Genomic DNA, 26,028 nt, shown 5'->3' on the forward strand with positions numbered 1-26,028 from the left:
AAAAGGTCATGGGTTCTAATCTTGGCTCTGCCACTTGTCTGCTGTGGGACCTTGGGCAAGTCACTTCACTTCCCTGTGTCTCAGTTAACTAATTCCTAAAATGAGGACTGAGAATGTGAGCCCCATGTGAGACAGGGACTGTGTCCATCCTGATTTGCTTTTATCCATCCGAGTGCTTGGTACAGTGTCTGGCATATAGTAAGTGCTTAACAAATACCATAATACTAATGATAATATTTTCAAATCCATTTAAAAAGATGTACAAACATAAAAGATTTTTGTTCTAGACTTTATTTCCAAATTTCATGCCCCACCTGCCTTTACAATGTATTTTTTTTTCTGTTGGCACAGTCAGGGAGCAATTTAGAGAATTGTTACCCTAAGGCTACTACAATAATGTTTTCTGAATCTCTAGTATCTTTGTTGCTGAAGTAACTGTTTGCCCAATTAGATGAAGACAAAGGAATCTATTCTTTCATCTGCATGTGGGGAATTTGCAAGGATAGTTTCTAAGAATGCTTATTCCAACTATAGGCCTCAACTACCCATTCCTCATCAGGAGACCCAATCTTTCTGAAAGACAACCATAAAGACAAATTAAGTAGCAGTTTCCAGAGGTTTTCAAACCCTTGAGTACTTAAAGGTCTCTTGCATTACATCTGGAAACCATCCTGAAATATATATGTTTCCAAGGCACTTATCTGTCTTACATTATGAGCTTCTGCCTCACTGTACACTTGTTTAAAAAACCAAATGCCACGTTCAATCAGGTTTCTTGAAAATACTCATAATTGCTTTTGATAACATCTTGCAAAGAAATCAAATCATTGTCTCAGTGTTTGTAGAATTAAAGAGAACCATGGTTAATAAAAAAAATCTTGCCTCTGTCTAACAGAACAGATGCATAAGGTTGAGCATTCACTATCTAGCCATTCAAAGACAACTTACTTTGAACATTTCACAGGGGTCTAAGCCCAGAAAAATGGCCACCTGGGCCTTCATTTTGTGAATGGGGCATGTGGGGAAATTCTAGATTGGAGGGAGATTCCTTGGAACTTGCAATGCAATGTAGTGTACACCGATAAGTGGGGGAATGAATTGGATAATGTGTATCCATGATGGTCCTCTTGGGCCCGGCAACCATCATTTGATTAGTGAGAGTCATGAGGGGTGGAATTCTTCACATCTCCCAGCGGAGTACCAACTAATTAGGAGTCTCAACATCAGAGTTAGCCTTGGGGCTTGATCATTTTCATCAAGAAGATTCCTCAGCCACTCAAGTCAGATTATTCCAATACTCACCTGATGCTGAGTATGCAATGTAAAATTACTACAGTGTAACAGGGTTGCAATAACCAAATGGAGGACAGGAAACCATTTCCAAACTGAAGTCCTAGTCTCTAGGAGCTTTCCATGTCCCTCATCGTTCCCCTGTGTGTCTCATGGCTTTTCCTTTTCTGTTTTTTCAGCATTACCAGACTGCTTCCAGTTCTACCACTGGGCAAACCAATGAAATACCACTGGACAGGCTTACTTTTCCATGCAAGAAGGAAGGGGCTCATGTGCTGGCTATAGTTCCATTTGATGTTTTGAGAGAAAATTAAATCATGAGGCAGTGGATTTAAACTTCATGGCTCCAGAAAGTGACATTTGGATCCTTCATTATCTCCTGTATTCAGTGATGTAGGATAAAGGATGCAAACTTGTCCAAAAACATTTAAAAAGGACCCATCTTTGACAACACACTGTACAAGGTTCCATATGCTTAGCAGACCTAGCACAAGCATTTCAATACTCAGTTGGTTTTGTCAATCTTCTAAATGCAAAACATCCAGTGAATAGTGCAGGCTGTTCTTTGATACCCACATAAGCCCCCTTGCCCCTACATGTCAACCAAAATACCACACATCAGCCTCCTTGCTGACCTCCCTGTCTTCTGTCTCTCCCCACTTCAGTCCATATTTCACTCTGATTCCTGGATCACTTTTCTACAAAAACATTCAGTCTATGTTTCCCCTCTCCTCAAGAACCTCTAATGGTTGCCTATCCACCTCCACATCAAACAGAAACTCCTTACCGTAGGCTATAAAGCCCTCAATAACTTTGCCCTCTTCTGCCTTACTTCTCTGATTTTCTAACACACCTCAGCCTACACACTTCACTCCTCTAATGCCAACCTACTCACTCTACCTTGATCTCATCTATCTCACCTCTGACCCCTCACCCATGTACTGCCTCTGCCCTGTAATGCCCTCCCTCTTCATGTCCAACAGTTGATCATTCTCCCCACCTTCAAAGCCTCATTAAAAGCACATCTCCAAAACGCCTTCCATGACTAAATGTTCATTTCTTCTTATCCCACTCCCTTATGTGTCACCCTTGCACTTGGATTTGCACCCTTTATTCACCCCTCCCTCAGCCCCACAGCACTTATGTACATATCCATAATTGATTGATTTATATTAATTCTTCTTATTTGGGCAGCTGTTCCAACTATCTCTTCTTTTTTCTCTCCTCTCTTCTCTCCCTCTCCTCTCTGACCTCAGAGGAAATTATTAATAATAGTAGTAATAATGATGGTAATTTTTTATGTACTTACTGTGTGTGAGTCAAGCACCGTCCTAGGCACTGGGGAAGAGACAGGCTAATCACGTTGGGCACAGTCCCTGTCCCACAAGGGGTTCAGAGTCTTAATCCCCATTTTACAGATGAGGCAACTGAGGCACAGAGACGTTAAGTGACATGCCCAAGGTCATACAGCATTAGGATGGCAGATTCAGGATTAGAATACAGATCCTTCTGACTCTCAGGCCCATGCTCTAACCAGTAGGCCAGGCTGCTTCTATGTTAGGCCTCAGAAACAACAATTAAGCTAGGAAATCAGCATGGCTTAGTGGAAAGAACGCGGGCTTGAGAATCAGAAGTCATGGGTTCTAATCCCAGTTCCTTCACTTATCAGCTGTGTGACTTTGGGCAAGTCACTCAACTTGTCTGTGCTTCAGTTCCCCCATCTGGAAAATGGGGATTAAGACTGTGAGCCCTAGATGGGACAACCTGATTACCTTGTATCTACCCTAGTATTTAGAACAGTGCTTGGCACATAGTAAGCACTTAACAAATGCCATCATTATTAATACTTGCTCCCTTTTCCTTCTCACGTTATGTTTTTTGAGGCCACTGAATCACCTCAACCTAAAAGGCAGCCCTTTTCACTTCTTGATTACACTGTTATTTGCTACATATTAATGATCCTTACCCACTTGCCAAATACCAGGAATGGTCTATTCAAAATGTAGAATTAGGGACACTAATAAACAGGTTGAGAATTGCAAGAGTTAGACAGGCAGGGTGCAGGCCAAAGGAAATCTCCTTCCAAGTTATAGTGTCAGTAATTATTTCAGGTCCACTCAGATTTATAGGCCTTCCCTTAGCTCCTAGAATATTAAAGATCTAGAAATTTCTGTTTGTGGTGGCTGATCAAGTGTTCGTCCTGTTGCTAGATGGTGCTGAATCTGAGTTCTGAATTTTGCCTGGGTCTGCATAATTTAGTATCAGTGTGAGTGAGTTCCAACTCAACCTTCCAGCGATTCTTGTGTTGGAAACTCACTGTGTGCCCTGTTGAGTTCTGCTTTCATTCTGACTTAGTTTCCTTGCTATACTGCTTTATGTATTTGTACTCATTTATCATCTGGGGAAAATCTCTTTCATGGGTGCTTTTTTGAAAATTCTACAGCTAATTAAGCCAATTATCTGGATAATTTGGTCCAAAAATTGGCTTTTATGTCTGACCGTGGGTCAATTATTTCTTTCAGCTTGAGTTTTTTTGTGTAGAGGCAGATAACCTTAAATGAACAACTGACAGAGGAAGGGCCGCAGTTTCAGTCTTCTCTAAGCTTTCGCAAAGAACTGCAGCCAAAACAGTACGATGTTCCACTTGGTCACATTATTTGAGGAAGAGACAGGAAGGCAAAATAGAAAACATGCACTGCAAACTTTAAACATAACATCACAAGGGATAGCCTTTTTCTGAGCACAATGTGGATTCCACCTGAGCCTTTTCAGTCACACATGTGCTCAGACGTGAATTTCACCATCATTGTTTTTTTCAAATTTGAAGAACAACTTTACACACACACACACACACACGTGATCTGAATTCCATTCCTTGTTTCAAGAAAGACTTGTACTATATGCTGCATGGATAATTTTGTTTTATTTCTCTTTTATGGAAATTTCTTAATTAAATAGTCCCTGATGTAAGGAACAATGAAACACCTGATTGCTCCTCTGTACTGAGGCCCCTTTTAGTCTTTCCAGTGCCAGATTTAATCATATAAATCCATGTAATCTTTTCACCAAACTAACCTATAACTCACTTGCTAAGGGTAATGTGCAGCAAGCTTTGCAAATGATAAAAACAATGTAGAAATCTAGTCTGGCCCAATTAATAGTTCTCTGTTGATGTTACCAGAGGGGGACTCACAAACATATTTATGCTTCTTTACTGCAGAGTATTAACTAAATAACAATTCCTTATGATGAGCACTGATAAGTACCCACCCACATATAAGGTAAGAATTCTTTGCACTACTTAACCACCCCCACACTCCGCGAATGCACTTTTCTCCTGCCTTTGTCAAGAACTTAAAGCTGAGAAGAGTCTAGAAATTCAAAGCAAGCTGTCAGAACTGTTTCCTCTCTTTTTTTTCTCTCTCTCTCAAATTTGCCATCTTAAAATAATCCATAAAATTAAAATAAAACCCTTTAATCTGACTTTTTTCAAGCTTTTGAGATTTGTTTGTTATTACCGAGTCTGGTAGACCTGATTGGGAATTCTTTAAAAATCCTGTCAGTGGCTCCAATTAATGAGAAGCTTGAAGCAACACCTGTGAGATGCTGGTGTGGTCAAGTAAGACTTGGCTCAGTAAATTTAAAAGAAACCGTTTGGCATCAAAAGCCAATTTATAAAAGAAGATATAGAAGGAAATACTGAATAGAATCAGGAAAGTGTCAGAGGGGTAAAGGGCTATTTTTTCAGTTATAGCAGAAGTAGAAAGATCTAATCAATCTGTTCCTTTCATCATCTCTGTAATTAAAGAGCAAAAAAACAGTTGGGAGTTTAAAAGGATAATTTTTTAGGCCAGTATGAATATCCTTTTGTTTATTCATAATGCAGAGCTACAGGAACGTTTGCAAACATGGTATTTCTTTTTATTCTGCTTTTTGACTTTAGGAAGCCCATGACCTGTTCATTAAAAGAGAATGGAATCCATTAAAAAGAGTTTGTTTGGACAGGGGTAGGTGACCACAGATAACAGAAGATGGGTTTTACAACTCCATAGGAACTCTAAACTCCAGGGTAAGGGATGGAAGGAAAATGTTTTTACAATATGAAGTAAGTTTAGCAGGGCCTTGGAGGCATGGAGAGCTGGAGTGTCTGTGAGTTCATATCCTGCCTCTGCCACAACCCTCTCTCCTCTCTGCAAGACTAATGGCCAGCATCTTGTAATGCTTGACCATTACTTACAAGTAAAAGATGAAACATCTTAACCTGGCTGAAGCGATGACCTCATTTTCTCTCTGGGAAGACATGCCTGAGGTAGAGATGAAATCTATTTTGAGGTGAGAGAGTGTAAAATGTGCCTGGCATTATTCTTCCAGAAGAGGAAGCCTGTTTGCTGGAGAGAGGGAGGACAATCTCTCCTCTCCTGACCCAGTCCAACTCTATGCTTTTAGGAGCCTTGCAAATAAGCCACATTTGGCTGCGATGTCTCAGATTATATCCCAGTGTCTCTCAGTCCTGGATACTACAGTGGCAAACACCAGTAGTGTGGGAAAATGGGCTACCACAAATCCCAGCTCTATGACATACACATGCATGAGCCAGGGTGATTTCAAACAGAACAAAGGGAAAGACCAGCATGCTAATGGAAAACTCTAATTTACTCTTGCTAAAGTAGTAATGCACACTGACTTCTCCACTGACCACAACCATTTTCTTAAAATCCACTCCGGAACTGAGAATAGAAATCTGTGTTCTAGCCATCAACTTGTCGTGATTGCTCTTTCAATCCTAGGAACCCTCTGTTAAGTGATACAAAGCTCAGAATGAGAACTTGGCAACTTCTGTGCCATATATTGAATGTCAGTCAATCAGTGGTATTCATTGAGTGCTTACTATGTGCAGAGTACTATACTTGGGACTTGGGAGAGAACAATACAAGTGAGTTGGCAGACATGTTCCCTGCCCCCAATGAGCTTACATTCTAGAAGGAGGAGACAGACATTAAGAGGAATAATTTATAATATGTAATTTAGAGATATGTACATAAACACTCTGGGGTTGATGGTGGGGTGAATATCAAATGGCCAAAAGTCATAGATCCAAGTGCAAAATCTCTTCAGAGAGATGTTCGGCCAGAGATCAGTCAGTCAGTGGTATTTATTCATTTAATCATATTTATTGAGTGCTTACTGTGTGCAGAGCACTGTATTAAGCACTTGGGAAGTACAATTTAGTAACAGAGATAATCCCTGTGCACAATGGGCTCATAGTCTAGAAGGGGGGAGACAGACATCAAAACAAGTAAACAGGCAGCAGTAGCACCATTATAAATAAATAGAATTATAAATATATACACATCATTAGTAAAAATGAATGGAATTATAATTATAAATATATACCTATATACCAAGTGCTGTGGGGTTGGGGGTAGAGCAAAGGGAGTGGATTGGAGCAATGGGGAGGGGAGGGAGAGCAGAGGAAAAGGAGGGCTTTGTCTGGGAATTATTTATTGAGTGCTTACTGTGTGCAGAGCCCTGTACTAAGTGCTTGGGAGCACATTAGAGTTAGAAGAAGCAATCTCTGCCCTCAAGAAGCTTAGAGTTTGCCCCGAGGGTGATAGTTCAGCCTAAATTAAAGCAGAATCTAAAGGAAATGATACTTGACATGGATTATACTAAATAGTATATAGGATTGCTTTCATTGAAGCCTGTTGAAGTAATTTTCTAAATGTTTAGTGTGTCCAACCTGAGTATCATGTTTCCATGCCAGTGTTTAGTACAGTGCTCAGCACATAGCACTTAACAAATACCACAGTAATTATTATTAGGATGCACTTAGGTTTTTGTGGTTACCCGTTAGGCCCCAATCCAAACGAATAATGCCCAGACATCTCTTCCTATCCCCATCTCATACCAGAAAAATAAAACAATGCACCTACCAGTTTTAAAGTGACTATACGGTGTACATTCCCAGAGAGACTGTCCCCATCTGGAAACTGTAGGGGAGCGTCCTGTTCAAATCTAATTAGAGGAGTGAAAATTGAACTATTTCCCCAACTGCATGTCCTGGCTTAATCGCCAGCTACTTCTTCTAGGTAAACAGTCCAAGACATCTTTTAACTTCAGCCGCTGCCTAAGAAGAAGGCTTGTTTCAGCCTGTGCACGTGTCACTTCAGAGTGGTATTGCTAGACTTTATAAGCACATGTGCCCTCTGATACCAAATAAGAGGAGAAAATAATGAATATGAGTTGCCACGGGCTGTTTAGTAACAAATGCTTGAGGCCACAGGAATGATGACCTCATCTCCAGAAAGGGGAAGATTTACACTACAGAAAGTCTTTATTTTCCAACGAGATGGATACCGACAAGCAGCAGCCAAACCAAATAAGGTCTCTTGGCTCTGAAGAAGACATTCCATTGCATCCGCTTCTGGAAGTGTCATCAGGAAGAACCGATCATCATCACCATGTTAACCAAACAAGAATTGTGTCACCATCTCCGTTCCCTTTCGATGATCCTTTCCATTTTTGACCTCTGCCCTCCCTGCAATGTCTGGGGAAAGACCTGCTTTTGTTATCAGACCAGGAACTGGATTTAAAGAGCTAAAAAATAGGAATTCTGTGAAAAATCATCAATTTGGAGGTGAAGTTGAAGCTGCACTTTGGGTGCCGATTTTGGCAGGAAAACCCTGACTGTCCTACTTTTATTAGACAGCTGAAAAATTTGATTTGTAAGATTCAATTGCTTTCAAGAGGCTACCACTCACGTACTACCACTACTTGGTAGGCTACTTAGAGATGACTGTGAATAAATGGGTAAAACGTGTTTAATTTCAGTCATGTGTTTAAAATACTGCACAAATGGATAGCGTAGACTTTCATTTAAAAAGAATCCCAGAGTTTGTGTCCCGAAGCTTTAGAGTTCAATGTCGCTTCACAATGGAGGATGATTCACCTGTATATATGTATATATGTTTGTACATATTTATTACTCTATTTATTTATTCATTTATTTTACTTGTACATATCTATTCCATTTATTTTATTTTGTTAGTATGTTTGGTTTTGTTCTCTGTCTGCCCCTTTTAGACTGTGAGCCCACTGTTGGGTAGGGACTGTCTCTATATGTTGCCAACTTGTACTTCCCAAGCGCTTAGTACAGTGCTCTGCACACAGTAAGCATTCAATAAATATGATTGATTGACTGACTGATTGATTCACAGAACTGTTACTACTACGAATCCAACTCAAGGTCATTAGGTATAAAAGTGAGTTTCCTACACATATGTGAGTGTCAGAAAAGGGTCAGTTATGTATGAGTTGAAAATATGTACCCCTAACAGTAAGTTAGAGTAATGAGAGATAAAATTTGAAGGGCTAAATGTATTTTTGTTACTTTTTTTAAGAATAGCGTTTTTGTTTTTTTGTAATGGTAATTACTAAATTCTTACTCTGCCCTAAGTGCTAGAGTAGATACAAGATAATCCTGAGTCAGAAGATGTGGATTCTGATCCAGTGTCTACCACTTGCCTGCAAGTGACTTAACTTCTCTGTGCCTCAGTTTCCTAATCTATGAAAATGGGGATTAAACACCTATTCTCCCTCCCTCCCCCTTAGACTATTAGTCCCATATTGGAAAGAGATTGTTCCAGAAATGCTTATCCCATTTTAATCCCTGTGCTTAGTAATAATAATAATAATAATAATAATAATAATAATGGCACTTATTAAGCGCTTACTATGTGAAAAGCACTGTTCTAAGTGCTGGGGGGATACAAGGTGATCAGGTTGTCCCACGGGGGGGCTCACAGTCAACCCCCATTTTACAGATGAGGTAACTGAGGCCCAGAGAAGCAAAGTGACTTGCCCAAGATCACACAGCTGACAATTGGCGGAGCCGGCATTTGAACCCACAACCACTTTAACAAATATCTCAATTATTGTTTTAATCAGATTTGAAAGATCTTCTTCCCCACACAGTTTTCACAGTTGAGAGGGAAGTAAAAATACATTTATTCCCCATTTTACAGATGAAAAATTGAGACACAAAGGAGTTAAGTGACTTCCACAATGTCACATATTAGGCCCATGGCAGCCCTGACTAGAACACAGGTCTCTTGACTTGCAACCTGTGCTTTTTTTTACTAGGCCACATAGCACCCCTTTATTCTAAGAAAGCAAATTGTAGGTTTTATAAACTAAAAGAAGAAAGAAGAGACCTACCCATTTAATATTTATTTAATTATGTAGTAATTTGTATCAAGGGTTAAGGTTTCTCATGATAGTAAAAAGGGAACTCTGAATTTGAAAATGTTTATTTTTTTATTGAGACATCCGAAATGTTGAATTCTTAAATGAACAAGATCACAGTAAGCTACTACTACTAATAATAATTATTATAATATTTATTAAGTGCTTGCAATATGCAAAGTACTGTTCTAAGCGCTGGAGAGGTTACAAGGTGATCAGGTTGTCCCACATGGGACTCACAGTCTTAATCCCCATTTTACAGATGAGGTAACTGAGGCACAGAGAAGTTAAGTGACTTGCCCAAAGTCACACAGCTGACAATTGACAGAGCTGGGATTTGAACCCATGACCTCTGACTCCAAAGCCCATGCTCTTTCCACTGAGCCACGCTGCTTCGCTAGTACTACTACTACTACTACTACTACTACTACTACTACTACTACTACTACTACTACTACTACTACTACTACTACTACTACTACTACTACTACTACTACTACTGACATTTGTTAAATCCTTACTATGTAGCAAGCATGTACTAAGGACTGGGTTAGAAACAAGATAATTTCGGTTGGATATAATCCCTGTCCCACATGGGGCTCACAGTCTGAGTTTAGGGGAGAATAACCATCTAATCCCCATTTTCAGATGAGGAAACTGAGGCCCAAGGATGTTAAGTTACTTGCCCAAGTTCACAAGGCAGGGAAAAGGCAGAGCTGTGATTAGAATCCAGGACCTGTGACACCCAAGCCCAGCCTCTTTCCACTAGGCTGCACTGCCCCTATTCTGTTAACCTGTTCTCTGCAGAAAAAAAATAGTGTAATCAAAACTCATACCAGTCAATCATGCCATTTTCAAAATGAAATTTACATAGTAAAAAAGCAATTAATCAATTGAGCAATTAAGCAATTAATAGTGCTTATTAAGTGCTTGATCTGGCAGTGAACTGTCCTAAACTATTGGGAGAAAAATAGAATAAACTCACTCAATCCCTGCCCTCAAAGAGTGTACTGTCTAGTGGGGGGTAGCAGACACTAAAATAAATTACAGGTAAAGGGAAGAAAGAGAGTTTAAAAATAGGTACAAAAGTGTATGGGGGGAGTTGATAATAATGGTATCATTTGTTAAGCACTTCATATGTACCAAATGCTGAAGTTGATAAAATACAATCAGATCAGACACGGTTTCTGTCCCACATGGGGCTCACAGACTAAGGGACGGAGAACAGGTATTGAATCTCCATTTTACAATTAAATACACTGAGACACAAAGAAGTTAAGTGATTTGTCCAAGATTCCACAGCAGACAAGCAGCAGAGCTGGATTAGAGCCAGCCTCCTAGTCCTGTGCTCTTTCCACCAGTACCTGCTGCTTCTCACTGTGCCACCCTGACCTACTTCCTTTGAAACCAATACAACATGCAGCTAGAACTCAGCTCACCTAAAATGATCTAAATTTCACTGGCAATTTCAAAGGAAGCCCAGATAATGACCTGGCAGCCCAGAATTAGCCAGTCACACCTCTATACCTCCAACAATCTAGTCGGCTGCTGGGATATCAAAGTATATTGTAGACAGCATATGCATGAATATGAATAGAGAAGCAGCATGTTCCCTGGAAAGAGCCTGGGACAACCTGATCACCTTTTATCCCCCCAGTGCTTTGCATATAAGTGCTTAACAAATACCATTCTTCTTATTATTATTATGAATGCCCCCTCTAGACTGTAAGCTCGTTGTGAGCAAGGAATGTATCTGTTATATTGTTATACTGTACTCTCCCAAGCCCTGAGAATAACTCTTCCCACAGGAAGTGCTCAATAAATAAGATGGATTTTTTTAATGGAATTTATTAAGTGCTTATTATGTGCAATGCACTGTTCTAAGCGCTGGGGAGGTTACAAGGCGATCAGGTTGTCCCGGGGGGGCTCACAGTCTTAATCCCCATTTTACAGGTGAGGTAACTGAGGCACAGAGAAGTTAAGTGAGTTGCCCAAAGTCACACAGCTGACAAGTGGCAGAGCCGGGATTTGAACCCATGACCTCTGACTCCAAAGCCCATGCTCTTTCCACTGAGCCACGCTGCTTGACTGGCATCTCAGTGTAGAAATCAGACAGCCTTGGATCTTAGACATATAGTTTCTGATAATTGTCCCTTTTGGGTGGCTCTATCTGAAACAAGCTCCAGAAGGCACATGGCCTAAATGTGGAATTGTTTCAAATTGCCTGTCTGGCATTACTACTAGCAGAAAGGACCCGTGAGGAATTCCATCTCCCTGGCTATGGGGCTCTCCTCCCCTCCACGACTGTGACTTCAGATTCAGGACTCTAGTCTTCATGGTTTGCCTATTTCCCACAGCTCAGAATGGGGAGGGGGCTAGGTTGTGAGAGGGGTCAGAGGAGCTTGAAGGTTTAAGGCTCAAAGTCTAAGCTAGCTAATAGAGGGAAAAGACAGAAGAGGGAGGCGGGAGAGAGAAACACAGATAGACAAGACATCACAGAAAGGGGGAAAGAGAGAAACAGACAAGGAAATGGAGAAGTCTTTATTGATTTAATTGCCAGACAGGGCAATAGGTAGCTCTTTATTGAGTGAATTGCTTACATGAGGTTTTCTTTGTCATTTTTCTCTAGCCTCATGCTCTTTTGCATAATGTGTATTTACCAATTTGCATCTGCTCATTTCCCCTTTTGCTTATAAGGTGGAGCATGTATGTCCACCAAACATGGAATAATAATAATAATAATAATAATAATAATGGTATTTGTGAAGTGCTTACGATGTGCCAAGCACTGTTCTAAATGTTAGGGTAGGTATAAGGTAATTAGGTCGTCCAGTGTGGGGCTCACAGTCTTAATCCCCATTTTACAGATGAGATAACTGAGGCACAGAGAAGTTAAGTGACTTGCCCAAAGTCACACAGCTAAGTGGTGGAGTCAGAATTAGAACCCATGACCTCTAACTCCCAAGCCAATGGATGGGGGCATTATTTGTTCTATAAGTACTGCTGGAGATGATCATAATGACAGAGAAAGAAGAACCAGGCAGAAGGATACCGAGAGAAAGCGAGGCAGGCTTATTCATACACCCACATATGCACCACCCCTATACACACACTGACACATATGCACACATACAAGCACACACAAACACACACAGAAGCCCATTCTCTCCACGTTCTTATCCTTGACACGGGGTAAAGAGTGACTTTGGGATTTAATAAGGAAACCCTCTAGACTGTAAGCTCCTTGTGGGTAGGGATCGTGTCTACCAACCCTATTTCACTGACCCATCCGAAGCACTTAGTACAGTGCCCTGCACTCAGTAAGTGCTCAATAAATATCACCGACTGAATGGAAAGGACTTGCCAAAGAGATGAGCAGCAGTCTGGCCTGCCTCAGCTCCCACATTACCCAGGTCTGTTTCTGCTGCCTGTTGCTAGTTCAACCATTTGAGGGGATGGTAGAAACCTCAGGGAAAAACTTGAGGTTCAAGTAGATATGGAAGAAGAGAGTGAACCTGGTGGGATCACCTATCCAAGTCCTTGAGACTGTAAGCTCGTTGTGGGCAGGGAATGTGTTTGTTTATTGATGTATTGTACCCTCCCAAGCACTTGATACAGTGCTCTGCACACAGGAAGTACTCAATAAATATGATTGTATGAATACTACTGCAGGCTCCATTTGTCCCATGCTGGGCCCCGGGGTTTCCTGCTGCTGCTACAGTTTCCGAAAGAAGAATATTTCATGTTCCCTTGGGCTGCCTTGGAGTGGCAGACCAGAGCAGAGACCTTGTCTTGCGTCTTTCTATTAAATGTGGGACTTCTGGTCCCTTTGCCAACTACTCTCACTTCAGCAACTAATAATTGTGTGGCTTAGTGGAAAGAACCCGGGCTTGGGCGTCAGAGGATGTTGGTTCTAATTCCAGCTCTGCCACTTGTCTGATGTGTGACCTTGGGCAAGTCACTTAACTTCTCTGCCTCAGTTACCTTATCTGTAAAATGGGGATTAAAAGTGTGAGCGCCACGTGGGACAAGCTGATTACCCTGTATCTACCCTAGTGCTAAGAACAGTGTGTGGCACTTAACAAATACCATCATTATCATTATTATTATTATTATTCGTTAAGCACTTACAATCACTACTTGTTACTAACAAGTACTAATGGTACTTGTTAAATGCTTACTTGGAGAAGCAGCATGGTCTAGTGGATAGAGCTTGGGTCTGGGAGTCAGAAGGTCATGGGTTCTAATCCCAGCTCTGCCACTTGTCTGCTGTGTGGCCTTGGGAAAGTCACTTCACTTCTCTGTGCTTCAGTTACCTCATCTGTAAAATGGAGATTAAGACTGTGAGCCCTATGCGGGACAGGGACTATGTCCAACTTGATTTGGCTGTATCCACCCCAGTGCTTAGTACAGTTCATGGCACATAGTAAGTGCTTAACAAATATCATTATTATTGTTTTATTATTATTATTATTATGTGCCAAGCATTTCTAAGCACTGAGGTAGATCCAAGATAATCAGGTTGGACACAGTCCCTGTCTCTCATTGGGCTCAAAGTCTTAATTCCCATTTTACAGGTGAGGTAACTGAGGCCTAGAGAAGTTAAGTCACATGCCCAAGGTCACACAGCAGACATGTGGTGGAGTCAGGATTAGAACCTAGATCCTTCTGACTCCCAGGCCTGTGCTCTATTTACTAAGCCGCACTGATTCAACTACTCCCACTTTGGTGATATTTGCCTGACACAAAGGGGATTTCTCTGGTCCCCGAGTCCTCTCCATTGGAATTAGAGGTCACAGTGTCTACAATAGGAAAAGAAAGGACTTTGGGTTTATATGGATCCCCTAAACCTCCAAGAGCTTAGAATTCCTGAGTGAATCTGTGAGCTCCTTGTGGGCAGCAAACATGTCTAGCAACTCTGATGTATTGTACTTTTCCAAGTATTTAGTTCAGTTCTCTGTACGCAGTAAATGCTCAATAAATATAATATGATGAATTGATTGGTTGATAAATTAATGGAGTTTGTGTTATCAAAGCAATCACATTTCCATGTGCCAAGAGAGTTACTTTTCTATGGAAACATATATGTTTTGAGTGATGTTTAGTCTGTAGTCTGGTGAAACAGCATGGCCTAGGGGAAAGAGAACAGGATGGAGAGTCAGAGGACCAGGGTTCTAATCCCAGCTGTGCCATCTGTCTGCTCTGTGACCTTGGGTAAGTCATTTAACTTTTCTGTGACTGAATTTCCACATCTGTAAAATGGGAGTGCGGTACCTTGTCTGTTGCCCTCTTGGACTGGGAGCCCCATGTGCCCAATCTGATTATATAATATCTACCCTGAATTAATCAATCAGTGATATGTACTGAAGCTCTACTGGGTGTAGAGAATTGCATTAAGCACTTGGGAGAGTACAATATAACAGTCAGTAGGCACGTTTCCTGCCCACAAGGAACTTTTTAGCATAGTGGATAGAGCACGGCCCTGAGAGTCAGAAGGTCATGAGTTCTAATCCCGACTCCACCAGTTGCCTCCTGTGTGGCCTTGGGCAAGTCCCTTCACTTGTCTATGCCTCAGTTACCTCATTTGCAAAACAGGGATTGAGACTGTGAGCCCCACCTGGGACAGGGACTGTGTCCAACTCAATTTGCTTGTTTAATAATAATAATAATAATAATAACAATAATAATAATAATAACAATTGTGGTATTTGGTAAGTGGCTACTATGTGCCAGGCTCTGTACTAAGCACTGGAGCAGTTACAAACAAAATGGGTTGGACACAGTCCCTGTCCCACAGTCTCAATCCTCATTTTACAGATAAGGTAGCTGAGGCCCAGAAAAGTCAAATGATTTGCCCAAGGTCCCACAGCAGACAAGTGGTAGAGACAAGATTAGAATCCATGACCATCTGATTCCCAGGCCTGTGTTCTATCCACTACGTCATACTGCTTCCACTAAGTACAGTGCCTGGCACATCATAAGCGCTTAACAAATGCCACAGTTATTATTATTATTCTTGCTATTAGAGAGGGCATTTACTACAGTGCTTGGCACATAGACAGTAAATGAATGGCTTTATAACGTGAGATAACCGAAGATGGGTTGATAAGATTAAGATTCCCAATTAATAGCTGGGGAAGTTTGTTGGAGGAGGAGGGATTTTAGGAGGTATTTGAAGGTTGGGCAGAGTGTGAAGGAGGGTCCCAGGAGGGAGATGTCTTCCCCAGCCCTCTAGCAGATGGGAAGAATGATAAAACCTAGACTGCAGACAAGAAATAATGATGGAGTGGGGCATGTTCAGCCTTCAGCTCTTCTCCATCCCAGAAAGAGGGAAAGGAAAAGAGCTTAAGAGATGCTCATTCTTTTAAAAAAAAAAAAAACTGACAGCGGCACAGCATCACCATGTATAATTCCCTACCATGACTAGACAGTTACCAAATTAATAATGTAGGAGGCATTGATTCATTGAAGACACTGCATCCACAGATGATTTTCACTGTGATGTGTTCAGAGTTATGCTCTGAACAACTCCCTTTTGGGTTTAACTAGGGCTGTAACTAAAATCCCTCAAGTACCGTGGTGACACTTGGAGTTGAAAACATTGTTCTATGTGTCCTCAGAAATCATTTACATAATGTGGATGAAAGAAATTTACTTTAATGCTGATGTAAAGGAAGAAATCAGGGTTAAAGTGTTCAAAAAGTAAAACCTCAATTCAAAGGAAATGCCAGACTGAGGAAATGTGATGTGCCAGGAAGAAGGAAGGGGAGTAAGGAATCTTCCAACCTTTAGAAGAGTCTGAATGTTAAGGTTTTTGGATTCTGACCAGCTGCTCAGAACGAAGAGGAGTCTGAAAGCTGCTCCTCTCCTCCCAGATCCTCTTGCTCTTATTGTTTTCATTGTTTTCCTTGTTTGTTTAAATTGTTTCATTGTCTTTCATTGTTTTTATCATTGCAATCTTTCTGTGTCTGACACTAATACCCCTTCTCTTTTATTCTTAGACTGTGAGCCCCTGATGGGATAGGAGTTGGGTCCAAATTGAAAGTAGTAAGCATGGTATTTGTTCAGCTTTTAGTATGTGCCAAGCTCTGTTCTAAGCAATGGGGCAGATACAAGATAATCAAGTCTCTGCCCCACGTGGGATTCATTCATTCATTCATGCATTCAATCGTATTTATTGAATGCTTACTGTGTGCAGAGCACTGTACTAAGCGCTTGGGAAGTACAAGTTGGCAACATATAGAGACGGTCCCTGCCCACCAATGGGCTCACAGTCTAGAAGAATCTAGAAGAGTCTAGATTCACTGTCTAAGTAGGAGGAAAGACAGGTATTGCATCTCCATTTTGAAGAAGAGGAAACTGAGGCACAGAGAAATTAAGTGACCTGTCCCATGTCACATAGTAGGAGCAGAAGAGCCAGAATTAGAACCAGGACTCCTGACTCCCCCCACCCTTGCTCTTTCCATTAGGCCATGCTCCTTCTCATCCTTGCAACTCTTTCAAATGCTAGCATAGTAAACCATATACAGTAGGCATTTAGTACAGCCCTCTGTAAACTGCAAAGACTCAGTACTCTGCCTTGCACACAGTAGTTGCTTATACAGTGCTCAGCACACGGGCAATGTCCAGTAAGTGTTCTGCATACAGTGGACACTCACTACCTACTACTGAATGAATGAATATCCCTCAATATGCTAGTATCTCTACACATAGATGGGGTTAGTTAATTATCACTTATAGATAACAGGAAAGTACTAAAAAACACCATGTAAGTGGAGAAAACTCCCACAGTTTGATTTAGAGTGCACTTGATTTGGAAAGTCTGAAAAGTTTTGCAATGATTTCTTTAGGGAATAGAAACAAGGAAGCAGTGTGGCCTAATGGATAAAGCACTGGCCTGGGAGTCAAAGTATCTGGGTTCTAATCCTGGCTTCACCACTTGTTTGCTGCCTGACCTTGGGCGAGTTTTTTAACTTTTTACCTCATCTGTAAAATGGGGATTAAAATTGTGAGCCCAATGAGGGACATAGATTGTGTCCAACCTGATTAGCTTTGTATCTACCCCAGTGCTTAGTACAGTGCCTGGCACATAATAAACACTTACCAAATATCATACAAAAATTATCTGCTTGTCTTACTATAACCCTTTCTACAAGTATAGTAGAAGATGAAAGTTAGACACCACCAAGGGACAAGGGAGTGCCATAGTGCCATGGATACCTCATCCCTGAAATTCCCATCAGCTTTAAGGCTCTCCCCAGAGAAAGCCCTTGGTCCTAGGGCTTGTGGGATGGGACCAGAATTGAACTTCCCTTTATGCCCAAGGGTAATCCCCTCCTGATTCTAATTGGTATTAATGATGAGAGAAGTAGGAGGCAAAAGGCTCATTTAATGAGAGAGGAGTAAGTGGGGATGAGAAAAAGGTACTTAGTACAGTGCTCTGTGCACAGTAAGTGGTCAATAAATACGATTGAGTGAATGAGAAAAAAATGGCGAGAACTAACTAGCATTGTTCCTAGTGACTGGTTACATAGAGTTAAGTGCCATTCTTGAGCAACCAGGAGCAGTTTTCCTTAATCGTGTATTTTACACACATAATTGTCCCTCTTCTATCTAGCACTCAGTAGAATAACAGTCAAAACTGCCAGGTACATTTCAGTTTCAATTTGACTCCTTTTTATGTTTTCAAGAGTAAGCAAAGAAAGACTATTCCTCAGTTTTTGTCTCACTTTTCTTTGTAAATTCTGCATCGTTGAAATTGAGATGCATATGTTGTAGGGGCAAGTTTTGCAATCAGCCCTGTCGGTTTAATTTGCTTACTGGAAAATGATGATGATGATAATCTTCTAAAATGATGCTATGCTGTCTCCACGGTGAGACTGTAAGGAACTCAAGTAACAGAATTGAGCTGGAGCTCAGATGTACGAGACCATACTTAGTCCCTACCAAGCCAGACCCTGTATGGCGGGGTGTTGGACTGACACAAAATTAGGTTGGCTCCCTGGGTTCTGTGGTCTGACTCCACAGATCTGTGAGCAGGGAATGGGTCTACCAACTCTGTCATATAGTATTCTCTCAAGCACTTAGTATGATGCTCTGCACACAGTAAATTCTCAATAAATATTCTGATTGATTGATTGGGGAGGACTGGGCCCAGACCTTATCCAAAGTGATTCATGTCTTCCTTGGACCAGGTATTTCTCCCTCTCACACCCTTCCCTATCTCCCTAAACCGGCCCAAAGAACCCCAGACCAGTTATTCAGGTGCCTCTGAGTTGCTTTTTCCAGTCTGCTAAGCAATGGAAACCAAGGCATCCTGGGCCTTTTCCTGCCAATAAGGAGGGATTGTGGTATGGAAGGGAGAATGACTATGGGTTCTGTAGTTACCTGAACTGTTGTTATTATCATAGTTAGTGTTATTATTGTTGTATTATCATACTTGGTAAGCAATTACTATGTACCAAGCACTGTATTAAGCGCTGGAGTAGATACAAGATCATCAGACTTAACAGAAAGCTCAAAAGACTATGTAGGTGGGAGTAGTACTTAATCTCCATTTTACAGATGAAGGTACTGCAGCACAGAGAAGTGAAGTGGCTTACCCATGGCCACCCAAGTGGCAGAGTCAGGATTAGAAACCAAATCCTCTGATTACTACGCTTGTGCTCTTTCCACCAGACCAAACTGCTTCCCTGAATTTTTTTTTGCTGGCTGTTGGACTAACCTATGTCTGTTGATTCATATTTTCCAGTTTTTTAGAGATTTGCATTTCAACATAATTAAAATAATAATAATAATAATAATAATAATGATAGGAAAAATGGCCATGTAAACTTCAAGCAGAGAGATGAGGAACACATGGACATGAATGCTTTATAGTAGGCAATGACAATCATAAGATTTCCTTAGCCAATCAGGAAGCACATCCTCATGGTCTTCCACCTTGTACGCACATGCCCAATCTAGCATTTCATTCTCTCTAACGCAGACTTGGAACCCAAATAGCATTATGAATATTACTACTAATGATCAATCAATCAGTGGTATTTATTATGGGCTTACTGAGCGCACAGCACTCTACTAAGTGTAGTGTGAAGCACTTCTAGAAGCAGCGTGGCTAAGTGGAAAGACCCAGGGCTTGGGAGTCAGAGGACGTGTGTTCTAATCCCAGTTCCACCACTTGTCTGCTTGTGATTTTGGGCAAGCCACTTAACTTCTCTGTGCCTTAGTTACCTCATCTGTAAAATGGGGATTAAGACTGTAAGCCCTAAGTAGGACACCATGATCTCCTTGTATCTACCCCAGAGCTTAGAACAGTACTTACTTACTTAATTATTATCATTATTACTAAGAGTTCTTGAGAGACCACAATAGAGTTGGTAGACATTATCTTCGGCCCCAGTGAGCTTACAATCATAACACCTAGTATTTGTAGAGATCTTTAAAAAAACTATACCATTTTAACATCAGTTTTATCCCCACACCATCCCTCTGAAGTTGGGAGAAGATGGTATTATTATCATCATTTTACAAGTTAATCAATCCATCAGTCAATGGTGTTTATTGAGCACATACTGTGTGCAGAGCACTGTATTAAGCTCTTGGGAGAGTACAGTGCAACAGAATTGGAGGACAAGTTCCCTGTCCACAACAGGCTTACAGTCTAAATGAGGAGACAAATATTAATATGAACATATAAATTACAGATACATAAACACATGCTGAGGGACTGAGGGTGGGTGATTAAACAGTTGGGGACACAGAGAGAGGTTAAGTGACTAGCCTAAGGCCATACAACAAATTCTTTCAAAGCCATTACAACAACCTAGATCTCCAGAGCTCTTCCCACTAAATCATGTTGTCTTCCCGACCTCTATAATTGAGACCCTTTTTATTTCCTCTAAAACAAGGCTAGTAACAATAACTTGCAGAAGGAACTTCTTGTGTTTGAGTTTTTTCTCAAGCCACCATTCATCTCAGACAGAACTATGTATTGTGCAGGATTTAGCTTATAAAATTGAGAAAAATAAAGCAAAACATCTTCAAGAAATTTGCACTGGCAGTTGCTGCCATCCTGGCAAGACATCAGCCAGTATGGGTGGAAATTCACACTATTGTTGCTATTAATGACAATACATTTTTCTCATTGGTTATCTGCCAGGCACTACTGTATTCTGAAAAACAAACATTAGTTCTACTATCAGTAAATCAAATTCCCACTGTTTTCTTAAAAGTTTGAAAAAATCCTTCTGGTTTAAAACATGAACACCCATGGTGTATTTTTGACCCTGCATAATTCAGAAGTACTTAGCAGGCCATACTTTTGCTACCTCAGGAATGTGTCTTTTTTGGGTTCAGCCTGTTTTCCCAGAGTTAAGTATGTAAACTATAGTGGAAGGTGAAATCAGTCCCACTTTTCTCCCCAATTGAGCTGAAGCATCTCTTTCGATAATCCTTACATCCCGCAGTAGGCCCATCAGCGGCTGGTTTGGGGAATGCAGCTTTTAATGAAAAAACAAACCCCTAAACCCTGATTCCAAATATGGAAATAAGCATAGAGCTGATCTTTCTCCTCTTGAGCAAGCACCCAGGGGTGACTCCTCTCCCTGCATTTGAGCCTTTATTTTCACTTCTGTTACCGTTCTGTTTGTGGTTTCAGACTGTAATTTCCTTTCAGTGGAGTTTCTCTTCTTTGTTGAGCATAGCTTCCTCTACTGTATTGTATCACACATGCTTAAGTAATGAAGAAGAATAATGCATAGCTATAATTCCTGCAGCTTTTGCTTAAACTAGGAAAATATATAAAAACACCATCAAGTTCAGGACACATCTAGCACAATTGCCCTATTGTATGAAGAGGTATGAGAGTTCACATAACGCCATTAATTCAATGTAGAAATTTAGTGCAGCTTTAAAACTTCATACAGAGATTCTTCAAATTTCACTTTAAAGAATAGTTATTGGCCCGTTTCCAGACATCTTGAACCAATGGCAAATGATTATGTGTACAAGTCACAAGAATTGAACGTGAACATGTAAAGGCTATCTAGAGTCTAAACTCTATATTTCACTTCAGGAACAAATAAGTGTTTAAAAAAATTAGAAAAAAAGAGAAATGTCCAAATGAATAAGGGTATGATCTTTTACTTTCATAAGACATGCTCCCAAAGCCAAAGATTCTCAGCTTTGATGGAGCATAAGCAGTTGAAAAGAGAACCAGGGTAAATTTTTGTTCAAAACTCAGGATTACATTTCTACATGCTGCCATTTTCCAGCATCATTATTTACCTAAATTGTTTCTCAGAATAAGATGTTGCCAGAACATTTGAGATTTGATTGGCCTTTTCAAATAACTCTCCACTATTTTGTTTTCCATTCTGATCAATAAAAGGAAACCTGCTCAGGAATCCTAAAAAGAAATGGATGATCTAATAAAGATCCCTGTCATCTACAGGTTGAGGAACATAAGAAAACAGTCTTTAAAAGAAGTAATTGAACAAAACCACTGTACTTCAAGACAGTGAACACCAATATCACAATATTAAATAATAAAATAAGCTCCTCTGACTGTATTTGGTAAAGAGATCTCCCTTGTATTACTGGATTAATTATGAGAAGTCAGCTACCAAAAAAGAATATGGTCGATTTCTGTTCGGTTTTGAAATGCTTCTGATACTTCTAGTCCTATCGTTAACCCTTAAACACCGAGAGCTCACATTATGGGTTCAGAAAAATCTCTAGAGTACCAAAAGCTGAGTTTTCACTTCATTTGAATTGTATTTGGCCAGTAATACTATTTTCTGTCCTGAAAGTCTCTATACAAAGGGTCTGAATTTCCACAGGAGAAAGTCAAAAACAGAGATGAAATTTCATATTTTGACCAAGAAAGTAGGGAAAACAATGAATGGTATATTGCCTTTCTTTGGAAGACAGAAGTGGCTAGTCTCTAAGAAGAAAAAAATAAGAAACCAACAGCAAAAAGAATGTTCAAAATGAATTTTCAAACCAAGCATAATTTATCAAGAATTTATGTAAATACACAAACAGAGCGGGGGTGATCTTTTCAACTTTCTGTTATTAAGACAATTAAGACCATGTAAAACACTTTTCAAGGAGTTTCAAAGGGTGAAGTATGAAAAATTCTGCCTTCACTTTGTAACTTAACTAAGGCACTTGAATAGTTACAACTTAAATATCAGCATGAAACCATTTGAGAGAGAAAAAAAAACCTTATTCTTACCTGTTTGCCTTGTGTTTAGCTTGTCGTGTAAAGCCGCTAAAATAATTTTATAATGCTACTACCACCTCAGAAAGCTGAGTTCTGCTATGCACTTTTTGCTAATTATCACATTCTTTTTTTCTCAGAAAAAGGATGGTGGGATAGCTAAAGAGGAAGCAATGAAAGACCAGAATAATTATGCACTCCAAACCCTATAGGTCTAAGAATGTGAAATTAGCTAGTCACAAAAGCATACAGTGGTAACCATAGCAACAGGCTGCGGTTTGCATAGTACACATGTACATTATATATATATTTGGATAATGAAAAATGACTTTAAAATAAATATTCCATTAAAGTATACTATTTAATTTAAAGCCACGTGCCCTGAACATCTGAGAGATGAGGCCAAGGAGGAAAAGTATTCCCAAGGATCCCTCTACCAGAAAGTGGTGTGTATCCTGGGGTGGGGGAGGGCGGGGATCAGGAAGGTTTCAAATCTACCAATTAAGTCTTTGCAGTGTGACCCAAATGCTAATCTGACCACAGACATCTGGTTTTGAAAAAAGAAGACTTGAGCAAACTGACATTTTCCTGGAATCTGGTTAGTGGTTTGTCATCATCCACAGGTCTTATAGACTTCCTTCCTCATGCAGAGTTGCCTGTTACCCAAAGATAAAATATTGCAAAACTGAAACTGTTACTTATCTGCCAGCTATCTGTTTCACCCAGATCCAACCACCAAGATCACATGCCAGGTGCAAGTCTTTAGTTGACAGCCTTTTGTTTGAGAACGGCACTAACTAAACCTTGCATTCCATAGATCCACCAAGCTACTTTCTCCAGATCTTCTCAGTTACTCAGATAATTGAGCAAGACCTGATGGGAAGAGCACAGAGTTGGAAGGTGAGACCTGGTTGTTAGTCTTCTAGTCCTGGCTCCATCAGTGGTCTACACAATATCCTCATCTTCACCTGAAGATGAAATATGAAATATAAAATTTGTGCCCAGAGTCACACAGCTGACAATTGGTGGAGTCGGGATTTGAACCCATGACCTCTGACTCCAAAGCCCATGCTCTTTCCACTGAGCCATGCTGCTTCCCCTAAAAAAATTAAACTGTTAAGCACTTACTATGTGCGAAGCACTGTTCTAAGCTCTGGGGGGTAGAAGGTGATCAGGTTGTCCCATGTGGGCTAACAGTCTTAATGCCCATTTTCCAGATGAGGTAACTGATGCCCAGAGAAGTTAAGTGACTTATCCAATGTCACACAGCTGACAAGTGGCAGAGCCAGGATTCAAACCCATGACCTCTGACTCTCAAGCCCACGCTCTTTCCACTGAGCCATGCTGCTTATGATTACATTAACTTGCATTTACCCTAGCAAATAGTAAACACTGAATAGAAAATAATAATAATAATGGTATTTGTTAAGTGCTTACTATGTGCCAAGCACTGTTTTAAGCACTGGGGAGAGAGACTAGTTAATCAGGTGGGATATAGTCCCTGTTCCACATGGGGCTCACACACTTATCCCTCTCTTATTCTCTGGGAACTGCGGCCCAGAGAAGTGAAGTGTCTTGCCCATGGTCACACAGCAGACAAGAAGCGAAGCCAGGTTTAGAACCCAGGTCCTTCTGACTTCCAGACCTGTGTTCTATCCACTGTGCCCCACTGCTTCTCAAAATTGTGTTTCCCATCCGGTTTTGAAGTGGGGACCATCAGCGTGTAAGGCGAAGGTGAGAGTGATTCAAACCCTCAATCTTCTGATCCAACATCAGCTGTCTTATCCACCAAGCCATGTGATTAGTATAGGTGACATTATTATTCATTTTTTGAGTGGAGGTGGGTGGGGGAGTAATAGCAATTTTACAAATATCTACCATCTTCCCTGGGACATCATTTCATTTTCAGACATGCATTTTCAAGGATACAAAATGAAGGAAAGGGAAGACATGAAAGGAGAAAATATTACATTAATATTATTATTATGATGACATTTTTAAACACTTACTATGTGCAAAGTCCTGCATTAATGGCTGGAGTAAATGAAAAGTAATCAGTTAACACAATCAAAGTGGTCTCAAGTAGAACTTAACAAACAACCTTCCTCCTCCCTGGCGATGCTTTCTGGATGTATGTGCACTCCCAAACACTTAGTGCAGTGCTCTGCACACAGTAAGCACTCAAAAAATGTGATTGATTTATTGATTGGTTGATGAAGTCATGTTTCCAGGTCTTTTTAACTTGGAATTAGAGGAATTAGGTATTAGAGGAATTCTAGGAAACAGCTCAGTGAAATTCCTGGAGGGTCACTATCAATTCCAGGCTTAGTATCCATGGGCTCAAACTATGGAGCCACCGTGAAATCAGTGGTATTTATTGAGCAATTACTATGTGCAGAGCACTGTACTAAGCACTTGAGAAAGTAGAATTCCAGAGAATTAGCAGACACGCTCCTTCCCATAATGAGCTTACAGTCTAGAGGGAAAGCCTATAAGTTGATTGATGAGCCTAGTCCTGGTCATAGGGAGGGAAACACCTCCGTCAATCAACCAATCAATCAATCAATTGGTGACATTTATTGAGCACTCACTGTGTGCTAAGCACTGTACTAAACGTTTGGGAAAGTACAATTTTGGGGAAAGTACAACGTTTGGGAAAGTACAAGTACAAGAAAAGCAGCGTGGCTCAGTGGAAAGAACATGGGCTTTGGAGTCAGAGGTCATGGGTTCAAATCCCGGCTCTGCCAACTGTCAGCAGTGTGACTTTGGGCAAGTCACTCAACTTCTCTGTGCCCCAGTTACCTCATCTGTAAAATAGGGATGAAGACTGTGAGCCCCCCGTGGGACGACCTGATCACCTTGTAACCTCCCCAGTGCTTAATAAATGCCATCATTATTATTATTAGCGCTTATAACAGTGCTTTGCACATAGTAACCACTTAATAAATGCCATTATTACCATTATCATTATTATACAATGAAGCAGAGGTGGTAGACACATTCCTTGCTACAGTGAGCTCACTGTTTAGTATAGCACAGTTTAATATAAATGAATAAATTACAGATATGCACGCAAGTGCTGTAGGGCACAGGGAGAGGTGTATAAAGGGTACAAATCCAAGTGCAAGGGCAATGCAAAAGGGAGTAGGAGAAGAGGAAATGAGGACTCAACCTCTTGGAGATGTGCTTTTGATAAGGCTTTGAAGGTGAGGAGAGTAATTGTCTGTCAGATATGAAGAGGGAAGGAGTTCCAGGCCAGAGGCAGGATG

The 26,028-nt window shown here is 40.6% G+C and overlaps 1 protein-coding gene across 2 annotated transcripts in view; it reads right to left on the reverse strand.

The window, feature by feature from the left end:
• MBNL1 (muscleblind like splicing regulator 1) overlaps positions 1-26,028 on the reverse strand; it is a 305,447-nt gene that overhangs the window by 264,867 nt on the left and 14,552 nt on the right. Inside the window, exon 1 of one of the 2 annotated variants that reach the window (XM_038758858.1) lies at positions 22,775-22,853. The exons of the other annotated variant lie outside the window; for it this stretch is intronic. The gene's annotated coding sequence lies outside the window, so the exon portion shown is untranslated. Of the gene's footprint in view, positions 1-22,774; positions 22,854-26,028 lie in introns of those variants that run through there. 2 annotated transcript variants of the gene reach the window in all.

The sequence above is a fragment of the Tachyglossus aculeatus genome, chromosome 1 (assembly GCF_015852505.1).
Source record: "Tachyglossus aculeatus isolate mTacAcu1 chromosome 1, mTacAcu1.pri, whole genome shotgun sequence".
NCBI classification, from domain to species: domain Eukaryota; kingdom Metazoa; phylum Chordata; class Mammalia; order Monotremata; family Tachyglossidae; genus Tachyglossus; species Tachyglossus aculeatus.